The sequence below is a fragment of the Haematobia irritans genome, chromosome 3, assembly GCF_050003625.1.
Source record: "Haematobia irritans isolate KBUSLIRL chromosome 3, ASM5000362v1, whole genome shotgun sequence".
NCBI lineage: Eukaryota > Metazoa > Arthropoda > Insecta > Diptera > Muscidae > Haematobia > Haematobia irritans.
The window spans coordinates 115,359,517-115,382,362 of NC_134399.1; the positions used below are offsets into that span (position 1 = coordinate 115,359,517).

The 22,846-nt window shown below is 32.6% G+C and overlaps 1 protein-coding gene across 2 annotated transcripts in view; it reads right to left on the bottom strand.

Moving 5' to 3' along the window:
- Positions 1 to 17,123, bottom strand: part of m (zona pellucida domain-containing protein miniature) — a 271,195-nt gene extending 254,072 nt beyond the window's left edge. Inside the window, exon 1 of one of the 2 annotated variants that reach the window (XM_075299790.1) lies at positions 16,086 to 17,123. The gene's annotated coding sequence lies outside the window, so the exon portion shown is untranslated. Of the gene's footprint in view, positions 1 to 16,036 lie in introns of both variants that reach the window. The other variant, XM_075299791.1, reaches the window with a different exon arrangement.
- Between the last annotated feature and the right edge of the window lie 5,723 nt (positions 17,124 to 22,846).

Below are 22,846 nucleotides of genomic sequence, written 5' to 3' on the forward strand. Positions count from 1 at the left end.
TCGAAAAAAAAAACATTTCTTGCCTTGAATCACGAAATTAAAGGAACCAATTAATTTTTAGTTAAGATTTCTTCAATCAAAGAAATGATCATCAACGTCAGTTACAATATGAATTGATCCAATTTAAAGATTAATTGATATATCTAAATTTGTTGTGTTTTTGTTTTTTTTTTTTTACCTTTTTTTAATACCTTATGTTTTCTTTTGTAAATTCAAGCTCGAGGTTATTACTGGATATATTTGATTTTTGTGATTTTTATACCCTCCACCATAGGATGGGGGTATATTAACTTTGTCATTCCGTTTGTAACACATCGAAATATTGCTCTAAGACCCCATAAAGTATATATATTCTGGGTCGAGGTGAAATTCTGAGTCGATCTAAGCATGTCCGTCCGTCTGTCCGTCTGTCCGTCTGTCCGGCTGTCCGGCTGTCCGTCCGTCTGTGGAAATCACGCTAACTTCCGAACGAAACTAGCTATCGACTTGAAACTTGGCACAAGTAGTTGTTATTGATGTAGGTCGGATGGTATTGAAAATGGGACATATCGGCCCACGTTTACGTATAGCCCCCATATAAACCGATCCCCAAATTTGGCTTGCGGAGCCTTCCGGAGCAGCAAAATTCATCCGATCCGGTTGAAATTTGGTACGTGGTCTAAGTATACGGTCTCTAACAACCATGCAAAAATTGGTCCATATCGGTCTATAATTATATATAGCCCCCATATAAACCGATCCCCAGATTTGACCTCCGGAGCCTCTTGGAGGGGCAAAATTCATCCGATCCGGTTGAAATATGGTACCTGATGTTAGTATACGGTCTCTAACAACCATGCAAAAATTGGTCCATATCGGTCCATAAATATATATAGCTCCCATATAAACCGATCCCCAGATTTGACCTCCGGAGCCTCTTGGAGGAGCAAACTTCATCCTACCCGATTGAAATTTGGTACGTGGTGTTAGTATATGGTATCTAACAACCATGCAAAAACTGGTCCATATCGGTCCATAATTATATATAGCTCCCATATAAACCGATCCCCAGATTTGACCTCCGGAGCCTCTTGGAGGGGCAAAATTCATCCGATCCGTTTGAAATTTGGTACCTGATGTTAGTATACGGTCTCTAACAAGCATGCAAAAATTGGTCCATATCGGTCCATAGTTATATATAGCTCCCATATAAACCGATCCCCAGATTTGAACTCTGGAGCCTCTTGGATGAGCAAAATTCATCCGATCCAATTGAAATTTAGTACGTGGTGTTAGTATATGGTCTCTAACAACCATGCAAAAATTGGTCCATATCGGTCCATAATTATATATAGCTCCCATATAAACCGATCCTCAGATTTGACCTCCGGAGCCTCTTGGAGGAGCAAAAGTCATCCGATGCGGTTGAAATTTGGTACATTTCGTTAGTATATGGCCTCTAACAGCCATGTAAAAATTGTCAAATTTTATTACTATAGAAAGTTTTGTCAAAATTTCATTTCTATAGAAAGTTTTGTAAAAAGTTTATTTCTATAGCAATGTTTGTCAACATTTTATTTCCATAGAAAATTTTGTCAAAATTTTATTTCTATAGAAAATTTTGTAAAAAATTTATTTCTGTAGAAAATTTTGTCAACATTTTATTTCTATAGACAATTTTGTCAACATTTTATTTCTATAGAACATTTTGTCAACATTTTATTTCTATAGAAAATTTTGTCAACATTTTATTTCTACAGAAAATTTTGTCAACATTTTATTTCTATAGAAAATTTTGTCAAAATTTTATTGCTATAGAAAATTTTGTCAACATTTTATTTCTATAGAAAATTTTGTCAAGTTTTATTTCTATAGAAAATTTTGTCAAAATTTTATTTCTATAGAAAATTTTGTCAAACTGAATTATATACGTATTTAATCGGCCGTTTTTTTGTTTAATATATACCCCTTATGGACTAACTTACAATTTAGAAGACAGTGTTAAAAAGTTTTACGATACCTTCCCATCGGCAAGTGTTATCGCAACCCAAGTAATTCGATTGTGGGTGACAGCCTTTAGTAGAAGTTCCTACGCAATCCATGGTGGAGGGTACATAAGATTCGGCCTGGCCGAACTTACGGCCGTATATACTTGTTTTATTTAAAATAAAAATAGTCTCATCAATTAATTTTTTCATTGGATATTTTTTAAAATTTAGTTCAAATTTTATTTGGAAAAAATTTGTGAACATGTTTCTACATGGTAGAAAATTGTGGGATTATTTAAATTTTTATACCCTCCACCATAGGATGGGGGTATATTAACTTTGTCATTCCGTTTGTAACACATCGAAATATTGCTCTAAGACCCCATAAAGTATATATATTCTGGGTCGTGGTGAAATTCTGAGTCGATCTGAGCATGTCCGTCCGTCCGTCTGTTGAAATCACGCTAACTTTGGAACGAAACAAGCTATCGACTTGAAACTTGGCACAAGTAGTTATTATTGATGTAGGTCGGATGGTATTGCAAATGGGCTATATCGGTCCACTTTTACGTATAGACCCCATATAAACGGACCCCCAAATTTCGCTTGCAGATCCTCTAGAAGCAAATTTCATCCGATCCAGCTGAAATTTTGTACATGGTGTAAGTACATGGTATCTAACAACCATGCAAAAACTGGTCCACATCGGTCCATAATTATATATTGCCCCCATATAAACCGATCCACCGATTTGACTTGCGGAGCCTCTAAGAGAAGCCAATTTCATCCGATCCGGCTGAAATTTGGTACATGGTGTCAGTATATGGTCTCTAACAACCGTGCAAAAATTGGTCCACATCGGTCCATAATTATATATAGCCCCCATATAAACCGATCCCCAGATTTGACTTGCGGAGCCTCTAAGAGAAGCAAATTTCATCCGTTCTCATTTGCTTTTCGCTGTAAGGAAGTGTATCTGGAAGAAAAGTACATACTTTTTGTGATAAACGTTTATTCTTTTCTAGGATGTAGAAACAATTTCGTAAAGACAAACTCAAAAAAAAAAAAAAAAAAAAAAAACATTGTTTTCTTGCTAATTGCATTTTCCCTTACATCTTTCTCACGCCCACGAGGTTTTTTAGTTCTTAACACCTTTTTCTTGTAATACCAACAATGTAGAAGAAATTATACGATTTTATAAATTTTTAAAATTTTTTTACCTTTCGCCTGGACGGAGAATCGAACCGCGGACCATGCACTTTTTAAGCCAACACACTATCCACTGAGCTATGTACCTGTTATGGTCATCAATAGATAAATATCCATATAAGTTATATTTATATAGCATAGCTTGCGGCGCCCACGAACCGAATAAACAAAGTTTATTTAACAGAAACAAACATTTAGTTTGGCACCGTGGAGCAGTGGTTGCTACGTCCGACTTGCATGCCAAGGGTCGTGGGTTCGATCACCGCTTCGACCAAAGTTTTTTTTTTGTTTTTTTTTTTACATATATTCCAAATATGTTCGGAAGATTCCGAAAAAATGTTCAACATTACATTGTAGTATATTCAACTAATTTTCTTGGTGATAAAAGTTTCGAAGCAATTCAAAAAACTTTATGGACTGGTATGGGATCATACAGTCTCCAGAAGTCAAATCTGGTATAGAAGCTATCTCTTTTAGAAATGGAATATAAGAAAAATACCAAAAATTTAATTGAATCCTCCAATTGCACTGAAAGACCTAGCTTTGTCCTGATAGATTACAATCTATCAATTTTTTTTATAGAAATAAAATGTTGGTAACATTTTACTATAGTGATACACATTTTGGTAAAATTTTCGATAGAAACAAAATGTTGGCAAAATTTTCTATAGAACTACAATCTTGACAAAATTTTCTATAGAGTTAAAAATTTTGGTAAAATTAAAAAAAATAATATTTCGGAAAATTTATCTATTGATATAAAATTTTGCAAAAAATGTTCTATAGATATGAAATTTTGAAAAAAAAAAATTTATAAAGGGTGATTTGTTAAGAGCTTGATAACTTTTTTAAAAAAAAACGCATAAAATTTGCAAAATCTCATCGGTTCTTTATTTGAAAAGTTAGATTGGTCCATGACATTTACTTTTTGAAGATAATTTCATTTAAATGTTGACCGCGGCTGCGTCTTAGGTGGTCCATTCGGAAAGTCCAATTTTGGGCAACTTTTTCGAGCATTTCGGCCGGAATAGCCCGAATTTCTTCGGAAATGTTGTCTTCCAAAGCTGGAATAGTTGCTGGCTTATTTCTGTAGACTTTAGACTTGACGTAGCCCCACAAAAAATAGTCTAAAGGCGTCAAATCGCATGATCTTGGTGGCCAACTTACCGGTCCATTTCTTGAGATGAATTGTTCTCCGAAGTTTTCCCTCAAAATGGCCATAGAATCGCGAGCTGTGTGGCATGTAGCGCCATCTTGTTGAAACCACATGTCAACCAAGTTCAGTTCTTCCATTTTTGGCAACAAAAAGTTTGTTAGCATCGAACGATAGCGATCGCCATTACCCGTAACGTTGCGTCCAACAGCATCTTTGAAAAAATACGGTCCAATGATTCCACCAGCGTACAAACCACACCAAACAGTGCATTTTTCGGGATGCATGGGCAGTTCTTGAACGGCTTCTGGTTGCTCTTCACTCCAAATGCGGCAATTTTGCTTATTTACGTAGCCATTCAACCAGAAATGAGCCTCATCGCTGAACAAAATTTGTCGATAAAAAAGCGGATTTTCTGCCAACTTTTCTAGGGCCCATTCACTGAAAATTCGACGTTGTGGCAGATCGTTCGGCTATTCATGATGAAATGTCAAAGCATACTGAGCATCTTTCTCTTTGACACCATGTCTGAAATCCCACGTGATCTGTCAAATACTAATGCATGAAAATCCTAACCTCAAAAGAATCACCCTTTAGATATAAAATTTTGAAAAAATTTTCTATGAAATATTAAAATTTTGGTAAAATTTTCTACCGAAATAAAATTTAGCAGCATTTTCTACCAAAATAAAATTTAAACAATATTTTCTATAGAAATAAAATCTTGACAACATTTTGACAAAATTTTCTATAAAAATTTAATTTTTACAAAATTTTCTATAAAAATTTAATTTTTACAAAATTTTCTATAGAAATAAAATTTTGACAAAATTTTCTATAGAAAAAAAATTTTGACAAAATTTTCTATAGAAATAAAATTTCGACAAAATTTTCTATAGAAATAAAATTTTGACAAAATTTTCTATAGAAATAAAATTTCGACAAAATTCTCTATAGATATAAAATTTTGACAAAATTTTCTATAGAAATAAAATTTTGACAACATTTTCTATAGAAATAAAATTTTGACACAATTTTCTATAGAAATAAAATTTTGACAAAATTTTCTACAAAAATAAAATTTTGACAAAATTTTCTATAGAAATAAAATTTTGACAGAATTTTCTATAGAAATAAAATTTTGACAAAATTATCTATTGATATAAAATTTTGACAAAATAATCTATTGATATAAAATTTTGACAAAATGTTCTATAAAAATAAAATTTTGACAAAAATTTCTATAGAAATAAAATTTTATATTTCATGTTAGCCTGTTATCGAAACAGGCAATTGACGTCCAAATGCATTTCGGAATTTTCCTCTTACAAATTCAATCATCTTTTCTCCCACTGTACATCATCTTTTCATATAACTTACAAGTCCTTTAATCTTATTTTTATTTCCATAAAGCTCGAAAACTAATTGTATAATTAGATGAAATAAAATTTTGACAGAATTTTCTATAGAAATAAAATTTTGACAAAATTCTCTATCGAAATAAAATTTGCAATAGAAATAAAATTTTGCTAAGTAATTTTCTCCAAATTTTTGTATATTATTTTTGGCTCGATAATATACCTAAATTTGGCAACCGTGGTGAGAACTCGAATTGTCGTGGTCTTCAGCTGTTGGTTTTTTCTAATTTCTTCTGTATTGAAATAAAATTTTGACAAAATTTTCTATAGAAATAAAATTTTGACAAAATTTTTACAAAATTTTCTTTAAAACTTAAATTTTTACAAAATTTTCTATAAAAAAATAAATTTTTACAAAATTTTCTATTGAAATAAAATTTTGACAAAATTCTCTATAGATATAAAATTTTGACAAAATTTTCTATAGAAATAAAATTTTGACAAAATTTTCTATAGAAATAAAATTTTGACAACATTTTCTATAGAAATAAAATTTTGACAAAATTTTCTATAGAAATAAAATTTTGACAAAATATTATATTGAAATACAATTTTTACAAAATTTTCTGTAGAAATAATATTTTGACAAAATTTTCTATAGAAATAAGATTTTGACAGAATTTTCTATAGAAAAAAAATTTTGACAAAATTCTCTATCGAAATAAAATTTGCAATAGAAATAAAATTTTGCAAAGTAGTTTTCTCCAAATTTTGGCATAGTATTTTAGGATCGATAATACACTAAAATTTGGCAACCGTGGTGAGAACTCGAATTGTCGTGGTCTTCAAAAACCAACAGCGTTTTTCTAATTTCTTGGAAAACAATCAAATGGTTGTGTACCACTCAGAATAAAAATTGATTAATTTTAGTATCATTTTAACGGTTTTTTTCTGTGTAGTTACTTACTATATTATTTATTCATTAAAATAATTGGAATTAATTTGAATTATTTAAATCATCCTTTGCAGGTTTATAATAATGTTGATTTAAAATGATGTTGCTTATTAAATATCAATGGCTTTTAAACACATTCACATTTCAATGAATTTATAATTGAACACACTTCACTCATAAACATAAATCAATTTTTATATATATGGTGAAAAATATAAATATAAAGCAACACCATCAGTGGCAAAAGGAGGAAAAATAACGCATTGCCATATTGGATATTGAAAAATTAAAATAAATTGCATGCGTTTATATTTAGTCGAGCATAAGAATATAATGTTTAACAATATGCTGTATGTTAACAAACAATTAAAATCATCAACAACTCTCAATGACCACAACTGAGTAATCCATATTAATGTTTATTATATGTTCTGGTCATAAGGTGATAATTTCCGGATTTTTTAACTTGGTTCATGTCAGCAAAACAAAGAAAAAAATAAAAACGATTTTTAAAATAATCTGCCAACATTTGAAGAAAATTTTACCAAAAATATAACAAACTTAAAAAAAACTTTCTTTGAAGTTATCACCATAACATTTTTGTTGTTATTAAATTTTTTTCCAAAATTTTGTTAAAATTTTATTTCTATAGAAAATTTTGTCAAAATGTTATTTCTTTAGAAAATTTTCTCAAAATATTATTTCTGTAGAAAAATTTCTCAACATTTTATTTCTATACAAAATTTTGTCCAAATTTTATTTCTATCAAAAATATTTTTAAAATTTAATGTCTATAAAAGATTTTTTTTCTATAGAAAATTTAGTCAAAATTTTATTTCCATAGGATATTTTATCAAAATGTTATTTCTATAGAAAATTTTGTCAAAATTGTATTTCTATATTAAGTTTTATTCAAAATTTTATTTCTGTATTAAAATTTTTGTCAAAATTTTATTTATATATTAAAATTGTTGTCAAAATTTTATTTCTACAGAAAATTTTGTAAAAATTTTAATTCTATATTAAAATGTTTGTTAAAATTTTATTTCTATAGAAAATTTTGTCAAAATTTTATTTCTATCAAATATGTTTTTAAAATTTAATTTCAATAAATTTTTTTATAGACAATTTTGTCAAAATTTTATTTCCAAAGAAAGTTTTATCAAAATTTTATTTCTATAGGAAATTTTGTCAAAATTTTATTTCCATAGGAAATTTTATCAAAATTTTATTTCTATAGAAAATTTTGTCAAAATTTTATTTCTATAGAAAATTTCATACAAACTTTATTTCTATGAAAAATTTTGTCAAAATTTTATTTCTATAATAAATTTTTGTCAAAATTTTATTTCTACAGAAAATTTAGTCAAAAATTTATTTCTATAGTAAATTTTGTCAAAATTTTATTTCTATATTTAAATTTTTGTCAACATTTTATTTTTATAGAAAATTTTGTCAAAATTTTATTTCTATCAAAAATGTTTTTATAATTTAATTTCTATAAATTTTTTTTTATAGACAATTTTGTCAAAATTTTATTTCCAAAGAAAGTTTTATCAAAATTTTATTTCTATAGAAAATTTTGTCAAACTTTTATTACCAAAGGAAATTTTATCAAAATTTTATTTCTATAGAAAATTTTGTCAAAGTTTTATTTCTACAGAAAATTTTGTCAACATTTTATTTCTATAGAGAATTTTGTCAAAATTTTATTTCTATGGAAAATTTTGTAAACATTTTATTTTTATAGAAAATGTTGTCAAAATTTTATTTCTATAAAAAATGTTTTTAAAATTTTATTTCTATAAAAAATTTTGTTTTCTATAGAAAATTTTGTCAAAATTTTATTTCTATAGAAAAGTTCACACAAACTTTATCTCTATAGAAAATTTTATTTTTATAGGAAATTTTGTCAAAATTTTATTTTTATGGAAAATTTTGTCAATATCTTATTTATATAGAAATTTTTGTCAAAATTTTATTTCTGTAGAAAAGTTCATACAAACTTTATCTCTATATTGAAAATTTTGTCAAAATTTTATTTTAAGGATTGTTGATGTTTTTTATTGCAGCTTAAAACCATACATTGACTAAACTACAAGTGTAGCTTAACCAACAGAGGAAAAGAATGTTTGTCAAATTTATTTGGGCAAAGCCCTATAGACTGCAAGATGGTTGGATGGACGCACGCTTCGGAATTACCACATTCCTCATCAGCATCCTCTACTTGCAGCAAAACTATCAACCAATTATCAGAATAAATTCAGGCAGTTCATTAAACCCAACAAAAACCACACTTGAACCCTCCGAAAAAAGGGGTTTACATTGATACACTGAAAAAAAAGCATACTTGGTTTCAAAGATTTTGTCTTTACTGTAAAAAATTTGGTATTGATTCCGAGCCAAAGAAGCGGAGAATACAAGTAAGGATACTTTTAAGACACAATTCTCTTTTAAATTTAGGTTTTGTGTACTTGCTTCTAGGAAGCAAATTCTAATTTTTCGCTTTCTCAGCTTTTTTTCATCATATGCTATCAAAGTCCTTTACAAACGAGTTAACGGTAACTTTATTTTCCAAATTAAGACTCGACTTCCAGTAGAAGTTATGCTATGTTTGAAATAAAAAACTTCTTTAAAATAAAGTTTTGAAAAACATGTCCTATATTTGAACGATTTTTTGCTTTGTAGTCAAGATGCAAAAAGACAACAAATTTAAAGACAATGTCATTAAATTTAAAGATTTTCTGAATTTTTTTCTGAATTATTAAAGTCAAGTTGACCTTAGCTTATAAATAAATTTTTTCTTTCATGTTAAGATACCCATTTTTAAGTCAAATCGCTTAATTAAAAGGACAATACGACTTCATTGAAAAGTTTATCGACTTTTGGATAAGGAAAATAACTTTATTTTAGAGAAATGCGACGTCTTTGCTAAGCAAAATTTGTATTCGTATTTTAAAGACATGAAATCTTTGACCTCACGACAATATTTTTTTCAGTGTAGCAGGCTTTTTTCGGAGGGTTCAAGTGTGGTTTTTGTTGGGTTTAATAAACTGCCTGAATTTATTCTGATAATTGGTTGATAGTTTTGCTGCAAGTAGAGGGTGCTGATGAGGAATGTGGTAATTCCGAAACGTGCGTCCATCCAACCATCTTGCAGTCTATAGGGCTTTGCCCAAATAAATTTGACAAACATTATTTTCCTCTGTTGGTTAAGCTACACTTGTAGTTTAGTCAATGTATGGTTTTAAGCTGCAATAAAAAACAACAACAATGCTTAAAGAACAAAACCAACAATAACAAAACAAATCGAATGGAAAATTTTATTTTGGTAGGAAATTTTGTCAGAATTTTATTTTTATGGAAAATTTTGTCAATATTTTATTTCTATAGAAAATTTAGTAAACATTTAAATTTTATAGAAAATTTTGTCAAAATTTTATTTCTACCAAAAATGTTTTTAAAATTTTTTTTCTATAAAAGATTTTGTTTTCTATAGGAAATTTTGTCAAAATGTTATTTCTATAGAAATTTTGTCAAAATTTTTTTATTTCTGTAGAAAAGTTCATACAAACTTTATCTCTATAGAAAATTTTATCAAAATTTAATTTTTATAGGAAATTTTGTCAAAATTTAATTTTTATGGAAAATTTATCAAGATTTTATTCCTATAGAAAATTTTGTCAAAATTTTATTTCTATAGATAATTTTTTTTTTTCAAAATTTTAGTTTTATAGAAATTTTATCAACATTTTATTTCTATAGGAAATTTTTTCAAAAATTTATTTCTATAGAACATTTTGCCAAAATTTTATTTCTATTGAAGTACCCCTTAGTTGAAGAGTAATGTTTTGCAAAATCGGCCAAAACATAAAATATTCTGGCAATCTACCAAACAAATCTACCATTTTTGATTGAATTCTACCAACTGTGTTAACCGTGGTTACACCCCGTGTCAGAGCAGAGTTAATATGGGACGAAAAGAACCTAGGAATTGTGAAACTCTGATGGCCATTATCAGACAGGAATTGCAGCGGCCTTTAATTGGTATTATAACTGGGTGTAACACACTTGGGAAACATATCGTAAGGATAGACCTTAAAGATGATGACATCTGCAGATGGTGTCTGGAACCGGAAGTTACAGAAGAGTCGTACCACTCCCCTTGCCAGTGTCCAGCATTATCCTTTAGAATAAATAATATAGTGGGCTCTTTTTTCTTTCAGGCTCTCAACGATCTTAAGAAGCATACTAGCCTTCGTTAGGGCCTCTGGTTGGCGGTTTTAAACAACTTTAAAGAAGACGGATAAATAGGAGTTCTTAAGTGACTTTCAAAGAAGACGCAGTTGAAGGAAATTTCAAAAAATTATATCGAGGATGAATGGACCTATAGTGGTCTAAATGTCATCCTCTACAATCTAAACCATAACCAAACCAGGGGCCACCGTGGTGCAATGGTTAGCATGCTTGCCTTGCATACACAAGGTTGTGGGTTCGATTCCTGCTTCGACCGAACACCAAAAATTTTCCCAGTAATGCTGGTGACATTTCTGAGGGTCTCAAAACTTCTCTAAGTGGTGTCACGGCAATGTGGAACGCCGTTCGGACTCGGCTATAATAAGGAGGTCCCTTCACTCAAAAAAAAGTGAACTCTCTATTTCACTAAAGCCAATTTAACTTTATTTTAGTTCATGGAATTATTATGTTTAGAGAAAGTTTTCTTTACTCTAATAATTTTTTTGTACGTTAGTTAAATTAACTAAACCCGAGGAAAAAAATATACTCCAATGAAGCATAAAGACTAACTAAATTCGTGTCTTCCACAAAATAGTTCAGAATTTCTTTAAATTTGTAAATTTTACCAAAAATGCGTCCAGCATGAACTTCGTATGTCACTAAAGACATTCTTGCAATTTTGAACTCCAAGTTTTTCCTTCAAACTACAAAATTTTCTTTAACATGTGAAAAAATTTAGTTATGTCTAATAAATTTTCTTGAATTTGTCGAAAAATATTTACTTATTTTTATGACAACGGCGTGATGCCAACGTTTGTAATACTGTTTAGTTAAAATTTTCTACAAATATTCAAAATTTTCTAAAATTAACCGAAAGTTTTCTTCCTGGTGGGTTCACTGTTTTTTCAGTGTTAACATGGAATCGGGCAGCACTCAGTGTTAAGAGAGAAGTTCACCAATGTGGTATCACAATGGACTGAATAGTCTAAGTGAGCCTGATACATCGGGCTGCCACCTAACCTAACCTAACCTAACCAAACCATGTCATTGGAAGATCATAATTCGTACCAAAGGTATCCAATTCAAATGAATTTAAACCGCTCAGCAAAAAACCTCACCTAACCTAACCTAACCAAACCATGTCATTGGAAGATCATAATTCGTACCAAAGGTATCCAATTCAAATGAATTTAAACCGCTCAGCAAAAAACTTGAAAGTTTTTCCTAAGTCATTGCTCTACAGGATCAATGGCAAATACCACGACTTATGGAAGCTTGTTGGGCTTCTTCTACGGGCTGCGAGCAAACGAGACTGATATGGGACGAGAATAATAGTAGGAACTCTAAAATTCTAATGTCAATGCAAAGAGAAGATTTGATTCGTAGATGGTGTCTGGTGGCTACGAAAGATTCATTCCATTTTCCGTGCCAGTGTCCAGCATTATCTTTCAGAAGAAACAAGATACTGGCCTCTTACTTTTTTATACCCTCCACCATAGGATGGGGGTATATTAACTTTGTCATTCCGTTTGTAACACATCGAAATATTGCTCTAAGACCCCATAATGTATATATAACACTGGCGATCAAAACCGAGTGCATATTTTAATCATTTTTACTTCTAGTGTCATATATTTTTAAATAATTGTCGGATTTCGTTGAAATTTTCAGCGCTTATACTTCATTACATGTGCAACATAATAATGTACGAAGAAAAAAAAAATAAACATGGCAACACCAGCGAATTGCAGCAAAAATATATGGAAACCCTGTGCACTCAGTTTTGAACGCTTTGTTCAATTGAAAGCTAAGTAGGCTACGCATTTCCAAAGATATGGAAATGTACCGTTAGGTAAATGTAGGGCATTTTGTTTGCTTGTAGTATTCTTCAGTGAATTTCGGTATTATTGTGTTCGTTAATTTTGGAGGTTAAGGTGCGTTAAAATAAAGTAATTAAAAAAAATGAGAAAAATCGCATTAGATGTGGAAAATAATATAGTCACCTTGACTAATAGTGGAAAATCGTCACGTGTTATTGCTAAAGAACTGAACGTGAGTCAACGCACCGTAATAGCTGTACAGAAACGAAGAAATGTTGCTCCTGTGCCGAATTCTGGTGGTCGCCCAAGGCTGTTAAAAGACTCAGATGCCCGTTTGATGTTACGTCAAATACGAAACAAAAGCTGCAAAACACCTAAACAGGCTGCTTTAGCAATAAGAAAGAACGTAAGTGCACCAACTGCTCGTAGAGCGCTTCACAGACTTGGATACGTTTCAGCAGTTAAGAAGAAAAAACCAGCACTATCTGATAAAAACATAAAATCCAGACTCAAGTTCTGTAAAAGTCACAAGAATTGGACGGAGGAAGATTGGAAACGGGTAATTTGGTCCGACGAAACAAAAATTAATCGTTTCCAGAGTGATGGGAAAAAATATTTTTGGCATAGACCTCATGAGCGTATTCAAAAACACCATGTAAAACAAACCGTCAAACATGATGGTGGCAGCTTAATGGTTTGGGGGTGTTTCACATGGTGGCATTTGGGACCACTGGTAAAAATTGAAGGGATAATGAACAAGGAGAGCTATCTCCGTATCCTCCAAACAAATTTACAGGAGTTTGTGGATAGAAGCGCCTACCCTGAAGAGAAAGTGGTTTTCCAGCAAGACGGAGACCCAAAGCATACAGCGAAAATTGTGCAACGCTGGCTCTTGGAACAAAATTTTGAGTTAATGCAGTGGCCAGCACAAAGCCAAGACCTCAACCCTATCGAAAATGTATGGGCTGTGGTCAAGAGGCGATTGGCGCAGTATGAACGAGCGCCAAGTAACATGGAAGAACTTTGGAGCCGAGTACAATTAGAGTGGCAAAATATTCCAAGTGAAATCATACAAAATATAGTTGAAAGCATGCCTAGACGTATGAAAAAAGTGATTAAAAACAAAGGATTGTGGATTCCGTACTGATACCAAACATATACTGTCTTACTAATAATACGTTCAAAACTGAGTGAATACTGCTGCCTTATTTTTTCCTGTGAATTTGTTAATTCTAGTTAAGTTTATTTTTTTCTGCTTGCTAAATTTTATTACTAACATAATAAATAGCATTCCCTGAAATTTTAAAAATTATCCGTCTATTATTCAAAATTTTTTGACACCCTAAATAAAAATATCGTAAACATGCACTCGGTTTTGATCGCCAGTATATATTCTGGGTCGTGGTGAAATTCTGAGTCGATCTGAGCATGTCCGTCCGTCCGTCTGTTGAAATCACGCTAACTTCCGAACGAAGCTATCGACTTGAAACTTGGCACAAGTAGTTGTTATTGATGTAGGTCGGATGGAATTGTAAATGGGCCATATCGGTCCACTTTTACGTATAGCCCCCATATAAACGGACCCCCAAATTTGGCTTTCGATTGCTCTAAGAGAACCAAATTTCATCCAATCCGGCTGAAATGTGGCACATGGTGTTAGTATATGGTCTCTAACAACCACGCAAAAATTGGTCCACATCGGTCCATAATTATATATAGCCCCCATATAAACCGATCCCCCGATTTGGCTTTCGAGCCTCTAAGAGAAGCAAATTTCATCCGATCCGGCTGAAATTTGGTACGTGGTGTTGGTATATGTTCTCTAATGACCATGCAAAAATTGGTCCACATCGGCCCATAATTGTATATAGGCCCCATATAAATCGATCCCCAGATTTGACCTCCGGAGCCTCTTGGAGGAGCAATATTTATCCGATCCGGTTTAGGCCGCTAATAACCATGCCAAAATTGGTCCATATCGGTCTATAGTTATATATAGCCGATCCCCAATCACACAAAAATTGGTCCATATCGGTTCATAATCATGGTTGCCACTCGAGCCAAAAATAATCTACCAAAATTTTATTTTTATAGAAAACATAGTCAAAATTTTTTTTCTATAGAAAATTTTGTCAAAATTTTATTTCTATAGAAAAATTTTTCCAAATTTTATTTCTATAGAAAATTTTTTCCAACTTTTATTTCTATAGACAATTTTTTCCAAATTTTATTTCTATAGAAATTTTTTTCAAAATTTTACTTCTATAGAAAATGTTGTCAAAATTGTAATTTGTCAAAATTTTAATTCTATAGAAACTTTGAACTTAATTATATACGTATTTAATCAGCCTTTTGTAGTTTAATATATACGACGTATGGACTATGTGGTATATATTACGGTGTTAGGAAGTTTTAAGATACCTTGCCATCGGCAAGTGTTACCTCAACCCAAGTAATTCGATTTTGGATGACAGTCTTCAGTAGAAGTTTCTACGCAATCCATGGTGGAGGGTACATAAGTTTCGGCCTGCCCGAACTTACGGCCGTATATACTTGTTTCAGACTATGACCGACTTGCGAGAATGCAACGGAGGAGTATTATCGCTTTGATCAAGGCTTCTGGTTGGAAGACCTAGACAGATCCGAAAGACATTTTATCATATGATAGGATTAACTCAGCAGAATGGGAGCAAGATACGAAGAGGAAGAGACAAGGAGCTTGAGGAACCACAATGGACCAACTATGGTCTAAGTGGACACAAATCCGCTTAGCACGGATTCGTGTCATCCTCCATAACCCAAGCTAACCTAAAGTCATTGCTCCGCAAATTCTCTTCTAGAGATTTACTTAATGTTCACTTCACAAGAAGTTCTCTTGAGCTGATATATAAAAATTCTTTCTTGTAGGCAGTTTTACCAATAAATTCAAATTTTCTGAATTTTATTTTGCATAAAACACAGCAATGACAAATAAAGAAATGAGAAAAGTCAAAAAAATTATTTGAAAAGTGTAACGATTTATTGTCTGCTTCTGAGACAATTTTTCACCACTTCAAAACCCAATAAGATCCTTTTCATAGCTTTTTTGGCTACGCATTTTTTTGCTGGACGTTTATAACAATTGATGGTATTTTTGCTTCTGAACAATAAAATTCAAATAAAAATAACGTTTTACTTTAATCCATTACATATCAGCCACACTGTATATATAAAAATGAAAAAAACAGAAAACTGGGGAAAACTGAAATGTCCAACAATTACTCCATTAAGCGATGCAAATTAATTCTGGGTTTTCTCGTTTGTTTTTTTTTCAGGTTTTTTTTTTTTTTGTATTTTACCTGGATGTATAGTAGAGAGTAAATTAACAAAATATTTATGTATTCGCACCTTGTTAGCACCAGGGTAAATGATTTAAAGCACCAAACGCTTTTTGGCCAAAATGTTGGGAAACAGCAACAACGGTGTCAGTAGCTTTAGGCCCACACTTGCTCACACTTTGTTTAATGGGATTTTAAATTTGGCTTAAATGGATTCTTAATTTGTTTTTTTTATTTACAATTTTTTTTGCTTAATGTATGTTTTTTGTTTAATTTTTATTATGCACAAAAAACTACCAACCCAATGGAAATTGGAACAAATCTTTTGGTTTTTTTATAGACCAGGTTTTTTGTTTTGTTGAATTTGTGGTTTGAGGGTTGATGATTAATTCACTACGTTTCTTCTTGAAAATGTTGAACAATCTCACTCACTTATATAAATATATATATATTTTTTTTTCAATTTTATTTCATTTATTATTCTTTAGAAATTATGGTTATTTGTGGTACAACTTTGCACATGCGAGACTTTGGCCTCATATACATTAAAGTTTTGAGAAAAAAAAATAGCGCGCAAGTTTTAGAACGCAACTTAAACGTATTAACAATGCGTATGTTGCATATTAGCCAGAACGGAACGTTGTAGGGAACCGAACGATTAAATAGAAGAACACTTGTTGTCCAACCAACAATCACTCACTTATCCAGCAAAACAGCAGTTGAGCCAGATGTATGGTTGGCTGAAGATGCAAACGCAAAAGGTTCAACACTGATTGTCTGCAAAAGCGCGTTCTAGGACAGACGGTTAGAACGACAGACAGACTGACTGATAGACGGACGTTGTCAGTCCCTGGAAAAATTTTACAAAAGAAAAACTCTCCAAAACGTAAACTCTTCTTTTTCTACTTCTTCAAGTTCAAGTCTGTATTAATTCGTCCGGTGAAAGAAGTAAAGTGACTAAGAATTAGAATTTTGGCCAAGCGCGCAGACGTGTTAACTGAACAAGCGACGAAGTTGAAATACACGCAGTAAAATGCGATACTTTCTTTGGCCTCGTATATGAGACTGTTGGCTGAGTGGTTGGCTGACTGGATGGCTGGTTGGGTAGTTGGTTGGTTGGTTGGCTGGCTAGTTAGATGGTTGACTGCAAGGAACGAGTCTGTAACTGTTGCTTGACGTTACATTTGGCGGATGGATGATAATCGTCTCGTACGAAGAGGCTGCCGCTACTTTTGGCCTCTTGCTGTTGGTGTTGGTGTTGAATGTACGCTGCCGTTATTGCTGCTCAGTTGACTTTATTTGCTACCGAAGAATGTCTATGTTCTACAAACTTTGAGACGACGACTAGCTGTTCGTCTTCATCTCCTACTTGATCTGCTTCGTTTGGTGGAGGAACTTGAGAAATTGTCCATTGTTGTCTGATGTTTAGAGTAAGTACAGTGGTTTACGACGAAAAATAGTTGTAGATCATTAAGTGCATATAAAAGTTTTAGCAGCAACAATTCTACTATACTCAACAAAAAAGTGAAAACAAGTATATACGGCCGTAAGTTCGGCCAGGCCGAAACTTCTACTAAAGACGGTCATCCATAATTAAATTACTTGGGTTGCAGCCGATTCTTAACATCATCTTCTAAATTGTAAGTTAGCCCATGCGGGATATATAGCAGACAAAAGAAAGATCGATTAAATACGTATATATTCAGTTCTTGACCGGTATATATAGGGAAGAAATAATTACGAACCGATATGAACTTTTATGCTGTAATTATAGAGCCAGAATTGAAATATCGGGGTCGCTTTATATGGGGGCTATATAAAGGGTGATTTGTTAAGAGCTTGATAACTTTTTTTTTTAAAAAAACGCATAAAATTTGCAAAATCTCATCGGTTCTTTATTTGAAACGTTAGATTGGTCCATGACATTTACTTTTTGAAGATAATTTCATTTAAATGTTGACCGCGGCTGCGTCTTAGGTGGTCCATTCGGAAAGTCCAATTTTGGGCAACTTTTTCGAGCATTTCGGCCGGAATAGCCCGAATTTCTTCGGAAATGTTGTCTTCCAAAGCTGGAATAGTTGCTGGCTTATTTCTGTAGACTTTAGACTTGACGTAGCCCCACAAAAAATAGTCTAAAGGCGTCAAATCGCATGATCTTGGTGGCCAACTTACCGGTCCATTTCTTGAGATGAATTGTTCTCCGAAGTTTTCCCTCAAAATGGCCATAGAATCGCGAGCTGTGTGGCATGTAGCGCCATCTTGTTGAAACCACATGTCAACCAAGTTCAGTTCTTCCATTTTTGGCAACAAAAAGTTTGTTAGCATCGAACGATAGCGATCGCCATTCACCGTAACGTTGCGTCCAACAGCATCTTTGAAAAAATACGGTCCAATGATTCCACCAGCGTACAAACCACACCAAACAGTGCATTTTTCGGGATGCATGGGCAGTTCTTGAACGGCTTCTGGTTGCTCTTCACTCCAAATGCGGCAATTTTGCTTATTTACGTAGCCATTCAACCAGAAATGAGCCTCATCGCTGAACAAAATTTGTCGATAAAAAAGCGGATTTTCTGCCACTGATTTTGGTAATAAAATTCAATGATTTGCAAGCGTTGCTCGTTAGTAAGTCTATTCATGATGAAATGTCAAAGCATACTGAGCATCTTTCTCTTTGACACCATGTCTGAAATCCCACGTGATCTGTCAAATACTAATGCATGAAAATCCTAACCTCAAAAGAATCACCCTTTACAATTATGAACACGCATCTACCAAAAATGACAGATTTTTTACTGTTTGATAGATTGGTAGAATTCTTGATGTTTTGGAAGATTCTGCCAAATATTCCTCTCCAACTATGGAATTCTTCATAAATTTTCTATAGCAATAACAGTTTGACAAAATTTTCTACAGAAATAAAATTCTAACAAAATTTTCTATAGAAATAAAATTTTGAAAAAATTTTCTATAGAAATTAATTTTTGACAACATTTTTTGCAAAATTTTATTTCTATCGAAAATTTTGTAAAATTTTATTTCTGCAGAAAATTTTGTAAAAATTTTATATCAGCGAAAATTTTGTAAAAAATTAATTTCTATAGAAAATTTTTCTAAAATATTATTTCTATAGAAAATTTTGCCAAAATTTTACTTCTATAGGAAATTTTGCCAAAATTTTACTTCTATAGGAAATTTTGCCAAAATTTTACTTCTATAGGAAATTTTGCCAAAAATTTTATTTTTATAGGAAATTTTGTCAAAATGTTATTTCTAAGAAAATTTTGCTAAAATTTTATTTCTAAGAAAATTTTGCTAAAATTTTATTTCTATAGGAAATTTTGCCAAAATTTTATTTCTATAGAAAATTTTGTCAAAAGTTTATTTCTATAGAAATTTTGTCAAAATTTTATTTCTGCAGAAAATTTTGCCAAAATTTTATTTCTATAGAAAATTTTGTCAAAAGTTTATTTCTATAGAAAATATTGTCAAAAGTTTATTTCATTTATGAAGAAGTACCTCTTTGCAAAATCTACCAAACGAATGTGGTATAGACAATATTCCTCTCAAAAATTTTGGAATCCTGTAATAAAAACTAAAATATCCTCATTTGGGAATATTTTTATACCCTGCACCATAGGATGGGGTATATTAAATTTGTCATTCCGTTTGTAACACATCGAAATATTGCTCTAAGACCCCTTAAAGTATATATATTCTGCGTCGTGGTGAAATTCTGAGTCGATCTAGGCATGTCCGTCCGTCCGTATGTTTAAATCACGCTACCTTACACACTTAACGAAACAAGCTATCGACTTGAAACTTGGCACAAGTAGTTGTTATTGACGTAGGTCGGATGGTATTGCAAATGGGCCATATCGGTCCACTTTTACGTATAGCCCCCATATAAACGGCCCCTAAATTTGGCTTGCAGATCCTCTAAGAGAAGCAAATTTCATCCGATCCGGCTGAAATTTGGTACATGGTGTGAGTATATAGTCTCCAACAACCATGCAAAAATTGGTCCACATCGGTCCATAATTATATATAGCCCCCATATAAACCGATCCCCAGATTTGGCTTGCGGAGCCTCTAAGAGAAAAAAATTTCATCCGATCCGGCTGAAATTTGGTACATGGTGTTAGTATATGGTCTCTAACAAACATGCAGAAATTGGTCCACATCGGTCAATGATTATATATAGCCCCCATATAAACCGATCCCCCGATTTGGCTTGCGGAGCCTCTAAGAGAAGCTAATTTCATCCGATCCGGCTGAAATTTGGTACATGGTGTTAGTATATGGTCTCTAATGACCATGCCAAAATTGGTCCATATCGGTGCATAATTATATATAGCCCCCATATAAACCGATCCCCAGATTTGGCTTGCGGAGCCTCTAAGAGAAGAAAATTTCAACCGATCCGGCTGAAATTTGGTACATGGTGTTAGTATATGGTCCCTAACAACCATGCAAACATTGGTCCATATCGGTCCATAATTACATATAGCCCCCATATAAACCAATCCCCCGATTTGGCTTGCAAAGCCTCTAAGAGAAGCAAATTTCATCCGATCCAGCTGAAATTTGGTACATGGTGTTAGTATAATGTCTCTAATGACCATGCAAAAATTGGTCCACATCGGTGCATAATTATATATAGCACCCATATAAACCGATTCCCCGATTTAGCTTTCGGAGCCTCTTAGAGGAGCAAAAGTCATCCGATCCGATTGAAATTTGGTAAATGATGTTAGTATATGGTCTCTAATGGCCATGCAAAAATTGGGCCACATCGGTCCATAATTATATATAGCCCCCATATAAACCGATCACCAGATTTGACCTCCGGAGCCTCTTGGAGAACAAAATTTATCCGATTCGGTTGAAATTTGGTACGTGATGTTAGTATATGGTTTCCAAGAACCATGCAGGAATTGGTTCATATCGGTACATAATTATATATAGCCCCCATATAAACCGATCCCCAGATTTGTCTTGCAGAGCCTGTAAGAGAAGAAAATTTCATCCGATCCGGCTGAAATTTGGTACATGGTGTTAGTATATGGTCTCTAACAACCATGCAGAAATTGGTCCACATCGGTCCATAATTATATATAGCCCCCATATAAACCGATCCCCCGATTTGGCTTTCGGAGCCTCGAAGAGAAGCAAATTTCCTCCGATCTGGCTGAAATTTGGTACATGGTGTTGGTATATGGTCTCTAACAACCGTGCAAAAATTGGTTCACATCGGTCCATAATTATATATAGCCCCCATATAAACCGATCCCCAGATTTTGCTTGCCGAGCCTCAAAGAGAAGAAAATTTCATCCGATCCGGCTGAAATTTGGTACATGATGTTGGTATATGGTCTCTAACAACCATGCAAAAATTGGTCCACATCGGTTCATAATTATATATAGCCCCCATATAAACCGATCGCCAGATTTGGCTTGCGAAGTCTCCAAGAGAAGCAAATTTCACCCAATCCGGTTGTAATTTGGAACATGGTGTCAGTATATGATCTTTAACAACCGTGGCAGAATTGGTCCATATCGGTCCATAATTATATATAGCCCCCATATAAAACCTTCTCCAGATTTGACCTCCGGAGCCTCTTGGAGGAGCAAAATTCATCCTATCCGGTTCAAATTAGGAACGTGGTGTTAGTATATGGTCACTAACAACCATACCAAAATTTTTCCAATCACACAAAAATTGGTCCATATCGGTTCATAATCATGGTTGCCACTAGAGCCAAAAATGATCTACCAAAATTTTATTTCTATAGAAAATTTTGTTCAAATTTTATTCGGTTCATAATCATGGTTGCCACTCGAGCCAAAAATAACCTACCAAGATTTTATTTCTATAGAAAATTTTGTCAAAAGTTTATTTCTATAGAAAATTTTGTTAAAATTTTATTTCTGTAGAAATTTTTGTCAAAATTTTCTTTCTATAGGAATGTTTGTCAAAATTTTTATTTCTATAGAAAATTTTGTGAAAATTTTATTTCTATAGAAAATTTTTTTCAAAATTTTATTTCTGTAGAAAATTTTGTAAAAATTTTATTTCTACTTTGTCAAACTGAATTATATACGTATTGGATCGATCTTTTTTGATTTAATATATACCACGTATGGACTTACATACAATTTAGAAGATGGTGTTAGGAGGTTTTAAGATACCTTGCCATCGACAAGCGTTACCGCAACTTAAGTAATTCGATTCTGGATGGCAGTGTTTAGAAGAAGTTTCTACGCAATCCATGATGGAGGGTACATAAGCTTCGGCCTGGCCGAACTTACGGCCGTATATACTTGTTTTATGTCAAATGCACAATGCACGTCGAAGGCCAGCCATCAAATTTATCCCTTAGCTACCACTGTTGCACGATGTTATCAACTTAAACAGAGTTTTGCGATTATTTGAGAAAACAGTCCACGTAGTAGTGGCGATCTTTTCGTCTTGACTCCATTCTAGAGTGTAATAATTGAGTGTAGTTCATCTCACTCATTGGCAGTTGGAGTGTTCTATCAATGATGGTTGGCTTATATTGTAATCGAAAAATTTCTTCAATTTCGATTTGGCCTTCTCTGTTGACATCATTCAAAGGTTAGGCGGTGAAAGAAAGAAGCGTTTTATGTATTACTGGTGTATTGCACTTGACTCAGTTAGGAGTGCAATACGCTATGGAATGGGAGGGTTGGGGGTCTCTTTTAGATTTTTCGCTTTACAAAAATATGTGCCAGTCGTCTGTTTGTCCGTCTGTCTATCCATCCAGCCATGTAGCCATCCATCCATCCATCGATTCATTCCACATTTCT